Here is a 19,079-nt window from a genome sequence, read left to right on the forward strand (position 1 = left end):
CCTTTGCTTACGTTCAGGACCCCAGGCTCAGAATTAATTGTTTCACTCTCCACCTTAACAAAGAATTCTACCTTATTATGGTTACTCTTCCCCAAGGGGCCTCGCACAACAAGATTGCTAATTAGTCCTTTCTCATTACACATCACCCAGTCTAGGATAGCCAGCCCTCTAGATGGTTCCTCGACATTTTGGTCGAGTAAACCATCCCGAATACACTCCAGCAAATCCTCCTCCACCGTATTGCTACCAGTTTGGTTAGCCCAATCTATATGTAGATTAAAGTCGCCCATGATAACTTCTGTACCTATATTGCACACATCCCTACTTTCTTGTTTGATGCTGTCCCCAAACTCACTACGATTGTTTGGTGATACACAACTCCCACTCGCGTTTTCTTCCCTTTGATATTCCGCAGCTCCACGCACAGAGAATCCACGCGAATGTCCTTCCTTCCTATTGCGTTAATTTCCTCTTCAACCAGCAATGCCACCCCACCTCCTTTTCCTTTCTGTCTATCCTTCCTGAATGGTGAATCTCCCTGGATGTTGCGTTCCTAGCCTTCGTCACCCAGGAGCCATTTCTCCGTGATGCCAATTACATCATATTCATTAATTGCTGCCTGTGCAGTTAATTTGTCCACCTTATTACGAATATTCCTCGCATTGAGGCACAGTGCCTTCAGGCTTGTCATCTTAACACACCTTGTCCCTTTAGAATGTGGCTGCAATATGGCCCTTTTCGATTTTTGCCTTGGGTTTTTCTGCCCTCCACCTTTCCTTTTCAGCCCCCATTTTACTTCCCTCTGTCTCGCTGCATAGGTTCCCATCCCACTGCCATATTAGTTTAACCCCTCCCCAACAACACGAGAAATCTCTCCCCCGTGGACATTGGTTCTGCCCAGGTGCAGAGCGTCCGGTTTGCACTGGTCCCAGCTCCCCCAGAACCGGTTCCAATGTCCCAGGAAATTGCATCTCTCCCTTCTGCACCACACACTCCTCTGAGCTATCCTGCGATTCCTACTCTGACTAGCAGGTAGCAGTGTTAGCTATCCTGAAATTGCTACCTTTGATGTCCTATTTGTTAATTTGGCTCCCAGCTCCCTAAATTCAGCTTGTAATTTCTCAGACAGAGTGATTCAGACTCAAACACAAACACATAAAGAGCTCTCTTAAGACAGTGAGTGAGAGGCACAGAAACATTGCATAATCCCATTTCTTTGTCAGTTGAGAATGTTATAACTTATCAACATGAACAGACGCAACAGAATACATTCGGGTACAACTGAGCAGGATGGGAGGAAATCGGTTTGAATTTAAAGATTTACCAGGAATGGGGTTCGAACCTACGCAGCTATACACCCATTAAATTTTACGCCCACTCGGTCATCCGTGTTTTGTAAATATTCGGATTTTATCTCTGTGAGAAAATGGGCTGCAGATCCACTCTCACAGACACAGGTTTTCAATGAGCATTTTCAAATAGTTATCGTACTGTTGACACAGGGGCAACTCTCCTATTATTTTTCCAGTAATGCTCTCGGAAATTTCACATCCACCCGAGGGTGCAGACGGAGCTTAAATTTAACATTGCACCCGAAAGTCAACAGCTCCAACAATGCAAAATTCCCCAAGTACTGCATTTGAGTGTCAGCCAAGATTATATGCTCAAGTCTCAGGAGTCGGACTTGCACACACAACCTCCTCATTCAATCGAGAATTCTGTCACTGAACCAAAGCCGATACCAAAGTTCACATCCGTATTACTTTCTCCATGTCTTTTTATAAAGTTCCAGGACAAATAGAAGAAATATTCAACATTTTGAAAAAGCTCCATCCTCGTCGGGGAATTGAACGCCGACCTCACGCGTGACAGGGAGGGATACTAACTACTACACTAACGAGGAACGGATGGGTATTTCTTTTGTCAGAGCAGGAATCGAGCTGTGAACAGAAGTGGACACCATGAGAAGTCGACAGGCACATTGAGAGACAGAGACAAACTGACAAACAGGGAGAGACAGACAGTGAGATAGAGACAACGTGAGACAGAAAGTATGAGACTGAGAAGGAGAGGCAGATTGAGTGAGAAAAAGACTCAAACGCACACATACACAGAGATCTGTGTGTGTGTGCTCCATAAAGAGATAGAGGGAAAGATTGAGAGAAAGACAGTGACAAAGAGAAAGACAGAGAAAGAGTAAGCGACAAATAGAGAGATAGACAGAGATATAAACAGGAAATGATGCAAATACTCAGCAGGTTAGAGACAGGAACTATCAGAGACAGGCAAAGAAAAAGACAGATAGAGACATGGACAGACAGACATGATGGGAATGAGAGAGACAGTCAGACAGAGAGACTGAGAGAATCCCATTGGAACAGAACTGGACATCGTGAGAAAGAGACAGACACGTTGAGAAACAGGGAAACAGGGAGAGACAGACAGCGAGATAGAGTCAAAGAGAGACAGAAACTTTGAGACTGAGAGGGAGGTTCAGACTGAATGACAGAAAGACTCAAACTCATACATACACAGAGATGTGTTTGTGTGCTCCATAAAGAGAGGGAAGCAAATAGTAATGGAATGACAGAGACAAAGACAGGGACAAAGAGAGAGACAAAGAGGGAGACAGATAGAGAGACAGACAGATATAGAGACAGATAGAGACAATAATTCGGTTCTGTCTTTGCAAAGGAAGATACAAAAAACCTTCCTCGTGTACAAGGAGACTGAGAGTCTAGTGAGAATGAGGAACTGAAAGATATCCTTATTTGCGGGAAATTATGTTAGGGAAATTGATGGGAATAAAGGCCGATAAATCGCTGGGTCCTGATAGTCTGCATTCCAGATTACTTAAGGAAGTGGCCCTAGAAATAGTGGATGCATTGGTGATCATTTTCCAACAATCTATCGACTCTGGATCAGTTCCTATGGACTCGATGCTAGCTAATGTGATGCCACTTTTTAAAAAATGAGGGAGAGAGAAAGCGGGTAATTGTAGACCGGTTAGCCTGACATCTGTAGTGGGGAAAATGTTGGAATCAATCATTAAGGATGAAATAGAAGCCCATTTGGAAAGCAGTGACAGGATCGGACCGAATCAGCATATATTTATGAAAGAGAAATCATGCTAGACAAATCTTCTGGAATTTTTTGAGGATGTAACGAGTAGAGTGGACAAAAGAGAACCAGTAGATTTGGTGTATTTGGACTTTCAATAGGCTTTTGACAAGGTCCCGCACAAGAGATTGGTGCACAAAATCCAAGCGCATGGTATTGGGATAAATGTACTGACGTGGATAGAGAACTGGTTGGCAGACAGGAAGCAGAGAATCGGGATAAACAGGTCCTTTTCAGAATTAGCAGGCAGTTACTAGTGGGGTGCCGCAGGGTTGAGTGCTGGGACCCCAGCTCTTTACAATATACATTAACGATTTGATTGAAGGAATAGTGTGTAATATCTCCAAGTTTGCGGATGACACTAAACTGGGTGGCGGTGCGAGCTATGAGGAGGATGCTAAGAGGCTGCAGGGTGACTTGGACAGATTAGGTGAGTGGGCAAATATATGGCAGATGCAGTATAATGTGGATAAATGTGAGATTCTCCATTTTTGGGACAAAAACACGATGGCAGAATATTATCTGAATGGCGGCAGACTAGAAAAAGGGGAGGTGCAACGAGACCTGGGTGTCATGGTTTATCAGTCACATACAGTGGGCACGCAGGCACAGCAGGCGGTAAAGAAGGCAAATAGTATGCTGGCCTTCGTAGCTTTGGGATTTGAATATACGAGCAGGGAGACCTTACTGCAGTTGTACAAGGGCTTAGTGAGGCCAGACCTGCTATATTGTGTTCAGTTTTGCTCTCCTAGTCTGAGGAATGGCGTTCTTGTTATTGAGGGAGTGCAGCAAACCAGTTGCCAAACAGTTCTCTATTCACGTCAGTGCATTAATCCCAATACCATGCGCTTGGACTTTGTGCACCAATCTCTTGTGCGGGACCTTGTCAAAAGCCTATTGAAAGTCCAAATACACTACATCCACTGATTCTCCCTTGTCCACTCTACTCGTCACATCCACAAAAAAATCCAGAAAATTCATCAAGCATGAGTTGCATTTCATAAATCCATGCTGACTCGGTCCGATATTGTCAACAGACTGATTCCAGGGATGGCAGGACTGTCATATGAGGAGAGATTGGATCAACTGGGCCTTTATTCACTGACGTTTAGAATGATGAGAGGGGATCTCATAGAAATATATAACATTCTGACGGGGATGCACAAGTTAGATGCGGGAATAATGTTCTCGATGTTGAGGAAGTCCAGAACCAGGGGACATAGTCTTAGGATAAGGGGTAGGCCATTTAGCAGTGAGATGAGGAGAAACTTCTTCCCTCAGAGAGTTGTTGACCTGTGGAATTCCCTGCCGCAGAGAGTTGTTGATGCCAGTTCATTGGATATATTCAAGAGGGAGTTAGATATGGCCCTTACGGATAAGGGGGTGAAGGGGTATGGAGAGAAATCAGGAATTGGGAACTGAAGGAATGATCAGCCATGAACATATTGAGTGGAGGCGCTGGCTCGAAGGGCCTAATGGCCTACTCCTGCAGCTATTTTCTATTTTTCTATGTTTCTAAAACAGAAAATGATGAAAATAATCATCAGGTTAGAGACAGGGACAAAGTGAAACAGGCAAAGACATGGGCAGAGATGATGGGAAAGAGAGAGACAGCCAGACAGAGAGTCTGAGAGAATCTCCTTGGAACAGACGTGGGCACCGTGTGAAAGAGACAGATTGAGAGACAGAGACAAACAGAGAAACAGGCACAAACAGAGTGAGTCAGACTCAGACTCAAGCACACAGGCACATGCACAGCTCTCTAAAGACAGAAAGGCAGAGACTGAGATATACAGATACATTTTACAATTTCATTTCATGATCAGCTCAGAGAGTCACAGAGTCACAGAAAATTGCTGATTCAACAGATGAAAGTCGGGTATCACTGATCAGCATGGGAGGAAATCAATGATAAATTAAAGAGATTCGAAGAGTGGGGTACGAACTCTAGCTGGAAAATCCCATTGAATTTTAAGGCCAACGCCTTAACCACTCGGCCATCCTGGTCCTTCCAGTGTTTCGATGCTGTCTCTGTGAGAATCTGGGCTTCAACTCCACCACACAGACACACACATGCACATCGGGTTTCAATGAGCATTTACGAAAATATTTAGCAATATTGACACGGTGGCAACTCTCCTATTCTTTTTCGAGTAATGTTGTGGGAACGTTCACATCCACCCGAGGGTGCAGACGGATCTTTAATTTAACAGTTCTTGCGAAAGTCAACAGCTTCAACATTGCAAAATTCTCCAACTACTGCACTTGAGTGTCTGCCAATATTATCTGCTCAAATCTCAGGAGTGGGACTTAAACACACAAACTCCTAATTCAGTCGAGAATACCGCCACTGAACCAAAGCCGATACCAAAGTTCACAACCGTATTATTTTCCTCAAGACTTTTTAAAAAGTTCCATGACATACCAAATTCATGGTGATGATTTATACACACAGTTGCACATACACAGATATATATATATACAGATAGACAGACACAGACACACACACACATGAGCAAAAATATACTCGCACCAACGGACATGCACAGATGTCTTAGACATATAGATCGATAGACAGGCTGAATCACTGTCGCAACTTTTGCTGATTTTTGCGTTTTTCTTTACGTATGTATCGTGAATATTGCAGTTTAATAAAAATGATAGTTTTGAAAGGTGTGTGACGTTATTCCATTTATCTCAGGATGAGTTTTGCAGAGACCTGGTTAAATTGTGAAATGGAATGAAAAATGCTGAGAATCGCAGTCGGCAGGATTCGACGTGCAGGGGGAAAATACGATGGATTTTGTAGTTCATCGCTGTAACCTCTCGGCCACGACTACTGACTCGGTATTTCTTTAAATGTTACTCAGATAAAACTCAGTCATCCACCATCTGCAGCAGATGGCACAGAATTCTGAAAAAATCTCCTCTTCCTGTATTTTTACTGTTCTGTATTGCACTGGAACTTTTTAACATGAATCTCGACCAAGAAACAGAAGTAAAATCCTGCATTTTGAAAAAGCTTCCTGCCCGTTGGGGAATTGAAACCCTGTCTTCTGCATAACAGGCCGGGATACTTAGCACTATACCAACGAATGTGGGTTTGGTCAGAGCAGGAATCGAGCTGTGAAGAGAACTGGACTCCATGAGAAGTAGAGAGACACATTGAGAGACAGAGACAAACCGACAAACAGGGAGAGACATACAACGAGATAGAGACAACGAGAGACAGAAAGTGCGAGACTCAGAAGGAGAGGCAGACGCAGTGAGAAAAACACTCAAACACATACATATACAGAGATATGTGTGTGTGCTCTACAAAGAGAGAGAGGGAAAGAGTGAGACAAAGTCAGTGTTAATGACAGTGACAAGGAGAGAGACAGATAGAGAGAGAGCGACAGATAGAGAGAGAGACAAAGATATAAACAGACAATGATGGAAATACTCAGCAGGTTAGAGACAGGAACTACTAGCGACAGGCAAAGAGAGACAGACAGGCAGAGGCATAGACAGACAGAGATGATGGGAAAGAGAGAGACAGTCAGACAGAGAGATTGAGAGAATCCCATTCGAACAGAACTAGACACCGTGAGAAAGAGACAGACACATTGCGAGACAGAGACAAACAGGGAAACAGGGAGAGACAGACAGCGAGATAGAGACAGAGAGAGGCAGAAAGTTTTAGCCTGAGATGGAGGGTCAGACTGAGTGAGACAAAGACTCAAATACTTACATACACAGATATGTGTTTGCGTGCTCCATCAAGAGAGTGAGGCAAATAGCGATGGAATGACAAGAAAAAGAGGGAGACAGACACATACATCGAAACGAACTCATCAGGTTAGAGACAGGGACCAACACAGACAGGTAAAGACATGATGGGAAAGAGGGAGTTGGTCCCTTTGGAACAGAACCGGATACAGTGAGGCAGACTGAAAGCGACAAAGATGCAAACCTCTCGAAAGCGAGAGAAAGAGGCACAGATACATTTCATTATCTGCTCAGAGTGTCACCGAAACATGCAAATGCAACAGATGAAAATCGGGTATCACTGAGCAGCATGGGAAATAATCTCTGTTTAATTAAGCAAATACCAGGAGTGGGGTTCGAACCCTCGCGGGTAGAAACCTATTGGATCTTAAGCCCGACGCCTTAACCACTCGGCCATCCTGGTCCCGTCAGCGATTGGATTCTGCCTCTGTGAGAATCTGGGCTTCGACCCCACCCCCATAGACACACACAAACACAGAGGTTTTCAGGGAGCATTTTCGAACATTTTTCGTCATATTGACACGGGCGCAACTCTCCTATTCTTACTCGAGTAAGGCTCTGGGACCTTTCACATCCACCCGAGGGGGCAGATGAAGCTTCAATTTAACTTTTCATCCGATGGTCAACAGCTTCAACAATGCAAAATTCCCTAAGTATTGCATTTGAGTGTCTGCCAAGATGATGCGCTCAAGTCTCAGGAGAGGGACTTACACACACGACCTTCTGAATGGAGCCACTGAAACAAAGCCGATACCAAAGATCACAACCGTATTATTTTCCCCAAGTTTTTTTTAAAGTTCCAGGACATACCAAATTCTTGGTGATGATTTCCATAGACAGTTGCACATACACAGAGACGTACATGCAGATAGACATACACAGACACACACACACATACAATAACCAAAAGTATACACGCATCAACATAGAAACATAGAAATTAGTTGCAGGAGTAGGCCGTTCGGCCCTTCGAGCCTGCACCACTATTTACTAAGATCATGGCTGATCATTCAACCTCAGTACCCATATCCTGCTTTCTCTCCATACCCCTTGATCCCTTGAGCCGCAAGGGCCATATCTAACTCCCTCTTGAATATATCTAACGAACTGACCTCAACAACTTTCTGCGGTAGAGAATTTCACAGGTTAATCACTCTCTGAGTGAAGACGTTTCTCCTCAACTCGGTCCTAAATGGCTTATCCTTATTCTTAGACAGTGACCCCTGGTTCTCGAACTCCCCAGCAACAGAAACATTCTTCCTGCCTCTCACTTGTCCAATCTCGTCAGAATGTTATATGTTCCTATGAGATCCCCTCTCATTCTTCTAAACTCCAGTGGATACCAGCAGAGTTGATCCAGTCTCTCCTCATATGTCAGTCTTGCCATCCCTGGAATCAATCTGGTGAACATTCGCTGTGCTCCTTCAATAGCAAGGACGTCCTTCCTCAGATTTGGAGATCAAAACTAACAAATTATTTAACGTGTGGCTTCACCAAGGCCCTGTACAACTGCAGGAAGACCTCCCTGCTCCAATATTCAAAGCCCCTAGCTATGAAGGCGAACATGCCATTTGCCTTCTTCACCGCCTGCTGCACCTGCATACCCACTTTCAATGACAGATGTACCATGACACTTAGATCAAGATATACACAGTGTGCCTTACACAAATAGACGGATAGACAGGCAGGGTGACTGTCGCTACTTTGGCTGGCTTTTGCGTTTTTCCGTCGAGAATGCTGCCACTGAACCAGAGCCGATACAAAAGTTCACAACCGTATTATTTTCCCCAATTCTTTTGAAAAAGTTCCACGACACACCAAATTCATGGTGATGATTTCCACAGACAGTTGCACATACACAGAGACATATATCCAGATAGACAGTCACAGAGACACATACACACACATAACCACAAATATACAAGCACCAACGGACAAACACAGATGCCTTAGACATATGGAAGGAGAGACAGGCCGAGTTACTACTTTGGCTGATTTTTGCTTTTTCTATCCGTATGTATCGTGAATATTGCAGACTGATAAAAATGTGAAAAAAATGTCAGTGTTGAAAGGTGAGGGACGTTATTCCATCTATCTCAGGATCAGTGTTGACAAAACCTGGTTAAATTGAAAATGGAATGAAAAATGCTGAGAATCGTAGTCGGCAGGACTCTAACCTACGTGCAGAAAACCCAAAGTATTTCTACTCCATCGCTTTAACCACTCGGCCACAATTACTGTGTCTCTGGCACTTTAAATGTTACTCAGAAAAAATTCAGTCGTCCATCTCTGTGCAGCAGACGGCCACAGAATCCTGAAAAAGTCTCCGTTTGCAAAAAATCTGGAAGAGGCAATCTCCTCTTGCTGTATTTTTAATGTTCGATATTGTTTTGGAACTTTTTAATAAAATCTATACAAAGAAACAGAAGTAAAATTCGACAATTTGAAAAAACTGCTGCATCGTCAGGGAATTGAACCCGGTTCTCCCACATAACAAGCGGGGATAATCACCAGTTACAGACGAGGGTACGCGCTGCGTTTGAGCAGCAATCTAGCTGTTAACAGAAGTCGACAGACACATTGATCGTCAGAGACAAACCGACAAACAGGGATAGACAGACAGCGAGAGAGAGATTCATCGAGAGACAGAAAGGGTGAGACTGAAAAGTGAGGCAGACTCAGTGAGAAAAAAACTCAAACACCTACATATACAGAGATGTGTGTGTGTGATCTATAAAGAGAGAGAGTGAAAGAGTGAGAGAAAGACAGTGATAAAGAGCGTGACAAGGAGAGAGACAGATAGAGAGAGAGCGACAGATAGCGAGAGAGACAAAGATATAAACAGAAAATTATGGAAATACTCAGCAGGTTAGAGGTAGGAACTACCAGCGACAGGCAAAGAGAGACAGATAGGCTGAAACATATACAGAGAGAGATGCTGGGAAAGACTGAGACAGTCAGATAGAGAGACTGAGTGAATTCCATTAGAACAGAACTGACAACGTGAGAAAGAGACAGACACATTCAGAACCAGGGACAAACAGGGAAACAGGGAGAGACAGATAGCGAGATAGAGACAAAGAGAGACAGAAAGTTTGAGACAGAAAGGGAGGATCAGACTGAATGAGAAAAAGACTCAAACACATACATACACAGAGATGTATTTGCGTGCTCCATAAAGGCAGGGGGGCAAATAGTGTTGGAATGACAGAGAAAAGTACAGGAACAAAGAGAGCGAAAAAGAGAGAGACAGATAGAGAGAAAGACAGATAGAGAAAGAGACATCGAGACAAAAACAGAAAATAATGGAAATACTTATCAGTTTAGAGACAGAGACAGGCAACGACATGGTCAGACAGAGTTAATGGGACAGAGAGAGGCAGTCAGACATAGAGTCTGAGAGAATCCCATTGCAACAGAACGAGACACCGTGAGAAAGAGACAGATTGAGAGACAGCGACAAACACAGAAACATGGACAGACAGAGTGGGTCAGAGAGAGACAAAGACTCAAACACAAATACAGCTCTCTTCAGAGAGAGCGCGGCAGAGACATTTCACAATTTCATTTCATTATCGGCTCTGAGTGTCACATCGTTGCAGAAAATTGGAGATTCAGCAGATGAAAATCGGGTATCACTGAGCAGGATGGGAAAAATCTCCTTTTAATTAAGGAATTACCAGAAGTGGGGCTCGAAGCCACGCGGGTATAAACCAATTATACCTTTAGTCCAACGCCTTTACCACTCGGCCATCCTGCTCCTGGTCCTGTCAGAGGTTGGACTCTGCCTCTGTGAGAATCTGGGCTTCAGCTCCACCCCCACAGCAACACACAGACACATTGGATTTCAGGGAGCATTTACGAACATTTTTCGGAATATTGCCACGGGCGCAGTTCTCCGATTCTTTTTCGACTAAGGCTCTGGGAACTTTCACATCCACCCGAGGGGGCAAATGGAGCTTCAATTTAAAATTTCAGCCGATTGTCAACAGCTTCAACAATTCAACATTCCCCAAATATTGCATTTGAGTGTCGTCCAAGACGATGTGTTCAAGTTCAGGAGTGGGACTTACACACACAACCTCCTGATTCAGTCAAGAATGGAGCCACTGAACCAAAACCGATACCAAAGTTCACAACCGTATTATTTTCCACAAGTTTTTTAAAAAGTTCCAGGATGTACCAAATTCATGGTGATGATTTCCACAGACAGTTGCACAAGCACAGAGACATACATACAGATAGACATACACAGACACACGCACAGACAATAACCAAAAATATACACGCATCAACATAGAAACATAGAAACATAGAAATTAGGTGTAGGAATATTCCATTCGGCCCTTCGAGCCTGCACCACCATTCAATAACATCATGGCTGATCATTCAACCTCAGTGCCCCTTTCCTGCTTTCTCTCCATACCCCTTGATCGCTTTAGCCTTAAGGGCCATATCTAACTCCATTTTAAAAATATCTAACGAACTGGCATCAAAGACTTTCTGCGGTAGAAAATTTTACAGGTTAACTACTCTCTGAGTGAAGAAGTTTCTCCTTATCTCGGTCCTAAATGGCTTACCTCTTACTGTTAGACTGTAATCCTTGGTCTCATACTCTCCAGCAACGAGAACATTCTTCCAGCCTTAAAACTGTCCAATCTCGTCAGAATGTTCTATGTTTCTGTGTGATCCCCTCTCATTCTTCTAAACTCCAGTGGATACCAGCCCAGTTGATCCAGTCTCTCCTCATATGTAAATCCTGCCATCCCGGGAATCATGCTGGTGGACCTTCGCTGTACTCCCTCAATAGCAAGGACGTCCTTCCTCAGATTCGGGGACCAAAACTGAACACAATATTTCAGGTGTGGCCTCACCAAGGCCCTGTACAACTGCAGTAAAACCTCCCTGCTCCTATACTCAAATCCTCTAGCTATGAAGGCGAAGATGCCATTTGTCTTCTTCACCGCCTGCTGCACCTGCATGCCAACTTTCAATGACTGATGTACCATGACACGCAGATCAAGATATACACAGGTTGCCTTAGACAAATAGATGGATAGACAGGCAGTGTGACTGTCGCTACTTTGGCTGGTTTTTGCGTTTTTTTATCCGTATGTATCGTGAATACTGCAGATTAATGAAAGAAAGAAAACAGCGGCTGCATCGAAAGATGTGGGACGTTGCTCCATCTATCTCAGAATCAGTTTTGCAGTAACGTGGTTAAATTGTGAAACAGAATGAAATAAGCTGAGAAACATAATCAGCAGGATTCAAACCTGCGCAGAGAAACCCCGATGGATTTTTTGTCCAATTGCCTTACCCACTCGGCCACGACTACGAGCTCACTGCATCATTAAATGTTACTCAGATAAAACTCAGTCATCCATCTCTGTGCAGCAGACGGCCACAGAATCCGGAAAAAGTCTCCGTTTGCTAAAAATCTGGAAGTGGCAATCTCCTCTTCCTGTATTTGTACAGTTCTATATTGCTCTGGAATTTTCAATATGAATCAACACCAAGTAACAAGTAAAATTCTGCATTTTGTAAATGTTGCCACCGCGTCGGGAAGTAGAACCACGGTCTCCAGCGTAACAGGCGGAGATACTCACCATGATACGAACGAGCATGAGTTCTATCAGAGCAGGAATCGAGCTGTGAACAGAACTGGACACCATGAGAAGTCGACAGACACATTGAGAGACAGAGACAAACCGACAAACAGGGAGAGACAGACACCGAGATAGAGACAACAAGAGACAGAGAGTGTAAGACTGAGAAGGAGAGGCAGACTGAGTGATAAAAAAGACTCAAACACATACATATACAGAGATGTGTGTATATGTGATCTATTACTAGAGAGAGGGTAAGAGTGGGAAAAAGACAATGATTGAGTCAGTGACAAGGAGAAAAACAGAGAGAGAGAGAGAGATAGAGACTAAAACAGAAAATTATGGAAATACTTCTCAGGTTTCAGGCAGGGACTAACAAAGACAGGCAAAGACATGGACAGACCGAAATGATGGGAAAGAGGGAGCCAGTCAGACAAAGAGTCTGAGAGAATCCCATTGGAACAGACATGGGCACCGTGAGAATGAGACAGATTGCGACAAACAGAGAAACAGGGACAGACAGAGTGAGTCAGACTGAGAGAGACAACGACTCAAACATAAAAACACATACACAGCTCTCTTAACAGAGAGAGAGGCAGAGACCGAGCGACACAGATTCATTTCACAATTTCATTTCATTATCGGTTCAGAGTGTCACATTGTTACAGAAAATTGCTGATTCAACCGATGAAAATCCGGTCTTACTGATCAGAATGGGAGGAAATCCGTGTTAAATTAAAGAGATATTATGAGTGGGGTACGAACCCACGCCGGAAAAAGCCAGTGAATTATCAGGCCAACGCCTCAGCCACTCGGCTATCCTGGTCCTGTGAGAACCTGGATTCTGTCTCTGTGAGCATCTGTGCTTCAACCCCAACTCCACATCGAAACACATGCACATCGGCTTTCAGTGAGCATTTACGAACATTTTTAGAAATATTGAGACGGGGGCAACACTCCTATTCTTTTTCGAGTAATGCACTGGGAACTTTTGTATCCACCCGAGGGTGCAGACGGAGCTTCAATTTAACATTTCATCCGAAAGTCAACAGCTTCAACATTGCAAAATTCCCCAAGTGCTGCACTTGAGTGTTCGACAAGATGATATGCTGAAGTCTCAGGAGTGCGACTTGAACACACAAACTCCTGATTCAGTCGAGCATGCTGCCACTGAACCAAAGCCGATACAAAAGTTCACAACCGTATTATTTTCCCCAAGTCTTTTTTATAAGTTCCAGGACATACCAAATTCATGATGATGATTTCCACAGACAGTTGCACAAACACAGAGACATATATAGAGATAGACAGACACAGAGACACACACACACATAACCAAAAATTTACACGCACCAACGGACATGCACAGATGCCTTAGACATCTCGAGGGATAGACAGGCTGAATCACTGTCGCAACTTTGACTGGCTTTTGCGATTTTTTAAACGGATGTATCGTAAATATTGCTAATTAATAAAAATGAGAAAAAAATGTCAGCTTTGAAAGGGGTGGGACATTATTCCATCTATCTCAGGATCAGTTTGGCAGAGACCTGGTGAAATGGAATGAAAAATGCTGAGAATCGTAGTCGGCAAGATTCGAACCTGCGCGGGAAACCACCAATGGATTTCTAGCCCATCGCCTTAACCACTCGGGCACGACTACTGCGTCGCTGCCTTTTTAAACGTTACTCAGAAAAAACTCAGTCATCCATCTCTGTGCAGCAGACGGCCAAAGAATCCTGAAAAAGTCTCTGTTTGCTCAAAATCTGGCAGAGACAATCTCTTCCACCTGTATTTGTACAGTTCGATATTGCTCTCGAACTTTTAATATGAATCTCTGCCAAGAAACAGAAGTAAAATTCTGCATTTTGTAACAACTGCCTCCTCATCGGGGAATTGAACCCCGGTCTCCCGCGTGACAAGCAGGGATACTCACCACTACACGAACGAGGGACTGACGGCTACCAGATCTGTCAGAGCAGGAATCGAGCTGTGAACAGAACTGGACACCGTGAGAAGTCGACAGACACATTGAGAGACAGAGATAAACCGACAAACAGGGAGAGCCAGAAAGCAAGATAGAGACAACTACAGACATAAAGTGTGAGACTGAGAAGGAGAGGCAGACTGAGTGAGAAAAAGACTCAAACATATACATATACAGAGATGTGTGTGCGTGATCTATTAAGAGAGAGAGGGAAAGAGTGAGAGAAAGACAATGATAAAGACAGTGCCAAGGAGAGAGACTTATAGAGAGCGAGAGATAGAGACTAAAATAGAAAATTTTGGAAATACTTATCAGATTAGAGACAGAAAAGAGATGGACAGACATAAATGATGGGAAAGAGAGAGCCAGTCAGACAAAGAGTCTGAGAGAATCCCATTGGAACAGAATTGGACACCGTGAGACAGAGATAGATTGAGAGACAGAGATAAGCAGAGAAAGAGAGACAGACAGAGTGAGTCAGAGAGAGGCAGAGACCGAGCGACACAGATACATTTCACAATTTCATTTCGTTATCGGCTCAGAGTGTCACAGAGTTACAGAAAATTGCAGATTCAACAGATGAAAATCCGGGATCACTGATCAGAATGGAAGGAAATCTGTGTTACATTAAAGAATAGAATAAAAGGAAAAGGAGGTGGGGTAGCATTGCTGGTTAAAGAGGAGAATAATGCAATAGTTAGGAAGGACATTAGCTTGGATGATGTGGAATTTATATGGGTAAAGCTGCAGACCACCAAAGGGCAAAAAACGTTAGTGGGAGTTGTGTACAGACCTACAAACAGTAGTTGTGATGTTGGGGAGGGCATCAAACAGGAAATTAGGGGTGCATGCAATAAAGGTGCAGCAGTTATAATGGGTGACTTTAATATGCACATAGCTTGGGCTAACCAAACTGGAAGCAATACGGTGGAGGAGGATTTCCTGGAGTGCATAAGGGATGGTTTTCTAGACGAATATGTCGAGGAACCAACTAGGGGGGAGGCCATCTTAGACTGGGTTTTGTGCAATGAGAGAGGATTAATTAGCAATCTCGTTGAGTGAGGCCCCTTGGGGAAGAGTGACCATAATATGGTGGAAATCTGCATTAGGATGGAGAATGAAACAGTTAATTCAGAGATCATGGTCCAGAACTTGAAGAAGGGTAACTTTGAAGGTATGAGGCGTGAATTGGCTAGGATAGATTGGCGAATGATACTTAAGGGGATGACTGTGGATGGGCAGTGGCAGACATTTAGGGACCGCATGGATGAACTACAACAATTGCACATCCCTGTCTGGCATAAAAATAAAAAAAGGAAGGTGGCTCAACCGTGGCTATCAAGGGAAATCAGGGATAATATTAAAGCCAAGGAAGTGGCATACAAATTGGCCAGAATAGCAGCGAACCCGGGGACTGGGAGAAATTTAGAACTCAGCAGAGGAGAACAAAGGGTTTGATTAGGGCAGGGAAAATGGAGTACGAGAAGAAGCTTGCAGGGAACATTAAGACGGATTGTGAAAACTTTCTACAGATGTGTTAAGAGAAAAAGGTTAGTAAAGACAAACGTAGGTCCCCTGCAGTCAGAATCAAGGGAAGTCATAAAGGAGAACAAAGAAATGACAGACCAATTGGACAAGTACTTTGGACAAGTACTTCGGTATTCACTAAGGAGGACACAAACAACCTTCCAGATATAAAAGGGGTCATAGGGACTAGTAAGGAGGAGGAACTGAGGGAAATCCTTATTATTCGGGTAATTGTGTTGGGGAAATTGATGGGATTGAAGGCCGATGAATCCCCAGGGCCTGATGGACGGCATCCCTGAGTACTTAAGGAGGTGGCCTTGGAAATAGCGATTGCATTGACAGTCATTTTCCAACATTCCATTGACTCTGGATCAGTTCCTATCGCGTGGAGGGTAGCCAAGTTACCATACTTTTTTTAAAAGCAAGGAGAGAGAAGATAGGGAATTATAGACCGGTCAGTCTGGCCTCAGTAGTGGGTAAAATGATGGAATCAATTATTAAGGATGTCATTGCAGCGCATTTGGAAAGAGGTGACATGATAGGTCCAAGTCAGCATGGATTTGTGAAAGGGAAATCATGCTTGACAAATTTTCTGGACATTTTTGAGGATGTTTCGATTTGATTGGACAAGGGAGAACCAGTTGACGTGGTATATTTGGACTTTCAGAAGGCTTTCGACAAGGTCCCACACAAGAGATTAATGTGCAACGTTAAAGCACATGGGATTGGGGGGTAGTGTGCTGACATGGATTGAGAACTGGTTGTCAGACAGGAAGCAAACAGTAGGAGTAAATGGGTACTTTTCAGAATGGCAGGCAGTGACTAGTGGGGTACCGCAAGGTTCTGTGCTTGGGCCCCAGCTGTTTACAATTATACATTAATGATTTAGACGAGGGGATTAAATGTAGTATCTCCAAATTTGCGGATGACACTAAGTTAGGTGGCAGTGTGAGCTGCGAGGAGGATGCTATGAGGCTGCAGTTTGAATTGGATAGGTTAGGTGAGTGGGCAAATGCATGGCAGATGAAGTATAATGTGGATAAATATGAGGTTATCCACTTTGGTGGTAAAAACAGAGATACAGACTATTATCTGAATGGTGACAGATTAGGAAAAGGGGAGGTGTAACGAGACATGGGTGTCATGGTACATCAGTCATTGAAGGTTAGCATGCAGGTACAGCAAGCGGTTAAGAAAGCAAATGGCATGTTGGCCTTCATAGCGAGGGGATTTGAGTACAGGGGCAGGGAGGTGTTGCTACAGTTGTACAGGGCTTTGGTGAGGCCACACCTGGAGTATTGTGTACAGTTTTGGTCTTCTAACTTGAGGAAGGACATTCTTGCTATTGAGGGAGTGCAGCGAAGGTTCACCAGACGGATTCCCGGAAAATGACCTATCAAGAAAAAGTGGATCAACTGGGCTTGTATTCACTGGAGTTCAGAAGAATGAGAGGGGACCTCATATAAACGTTTAAAATTCTGATGGTTTGAGACAGGTTAGAGCAGGAAGAATGTTCCCAATGTTGGGGAAGTCCAGAACCAGGGGTCATAGAAACATAGAAACATAGAAAATAGGTGCAGGAGCAGGCCATTCAGCCCTTTTAGCCTGCACTGCCATTCAATGAGTTCATGGCTGAACATGAAACTTCCTTACCCCATTCCTGCTTTCTCGCTATAACCCTTGATCTCCAATGTAGAAAGGACTTCATCTAACTCCCTTTTGAATATATTTAGTGAATTGGCCTCAACTACTTTCTGTGGTAGAGAATTCCACAGGTTCTCCACTCTGTGGGTGAAGAAGTTTCTCCTCATCTCGTTCCTAAATGGCTTACCCCTTATCCTCAGACAGTGACCCCTGATTCTGGACTTCCCCAACATTGGGAACATTCTTCCTGCATCTAACCTGTCTAAACCCGTCAGAATTTTAAACGTTTCCATGAGGTCCCCTCTCATTCTTCTGAACTCCAGTGAATACAAGCCCAGTTGATCCAGTCTTTCTTGATAGGTCAGTCCCGCCATCCCGGGAATCAGTCTGGTGAATCTTCGCTGCACTCCCTCAATAGCAAGAATGCCCTTCCTCAAGTTAGGAGAACAAAACTGTACACAATACTCCAGGTGTGGCCTCACCAAGGCCCTGTACAACTGTAGCAACACCTCCCTGCCTCTGTATTCAAATCCCCTCGTTTTGAAGGCCAAATTGCCATTTGCTTTCTTAACCGCCTGCTGTACCTGCATGCTAACCTTCAATGACTGCTGTACCATGGCACCCAGGTCTCGTTGCACCTTCCCATTTCCTAATCTGTCACTATTCAGATAATAGTCTGTCTCTCTGTTTTTACCACCAAATTGGATACCCGCACATTTATCCACATTATATTTCATTTGCCATGCATTTGCCCACTCACCTAACCTATCCAAGTCACTCTGCAGCCTAATAGCATCCTCCTCGCAGCTCACACTGGCACCCAACTTAGTGTCATCCGCAAATTTCAGATACTGCATTTAATCCCCTCGTCTAAATCATTAATGTACAATGTAAACAGCTGGGGCCCCAGCACAGAACCTGGTGGCACCCCACCAGTCACTGCCTGCCATTCTGAAAAGTACCCGTTTACTCCTACTCTTTGCTTCCTGTCTGACAACCAGTTCTCAATCCACGTCAGCACACTACCCCCATTCCCATGTGATTTAACTTTGCACATTAATCTCTTGTGTAGGACCTTGTCGAAAGCCTTCTGAAAGTCCAAATATACCACATCAACTGGTTCTCCTTTGTCCACTTTACTGGAAAGATCCTCAAAAAATTCCAGAAGATTTGTCAAGCATGATTTCCCTTTCACAAATCCATGCTGACTTGGACCTATAATGTCATCATATTCCAGATGCACTGCTATGACATCCTTTATAATTGATTCCATCATTTTACCCACTACTGAGGCCAGGCTGACCGGTCTATAATTCCCCGTTTTCTCTCTCCCTCCTTTTTTAAAAAGTGGGGTTACATTGGCTACCCTCCACTCCATAGGAACTGATCCAGAGTCAATGGAATGTTGGAAAATGACTGTC

General features: G+C 43.9%; 1 non-coding gene across 1 annotated transcript; it reads right to left on the minus strand.

Moving 5' to 3' along the window:
* Positions 1-7,211: 7,211 nt before the first annotated feature.
* trnal-uaa (transfer RNA leucine (anticodon UAA)) lies at positions 7,212-7,294 on the minus strand. The gene has a single exon. It is a non-coding gene; the product is annotated as a tRNA-Leu (tRNA).
* Positions 7,295-19,079: the final 11,785 nt, after the last annotated feature.

Source organism: Pristiophorus japonicus, chromosome 23, assembly GCF_044704955.1.
Source record: "Pristiophorus japonicus isolate sPriJap1 chromosome 23, sPriJap1.hap1, whole genome shotgun sequence".
In the NCBI taxonomy this organism is placed as follows: domain Eukaryota; kingdom Metazoa; phylum Chordata; class Chondrichthyes; family Pristiophoridae; genus Pristiophorus; species Pristiophorus japonicus.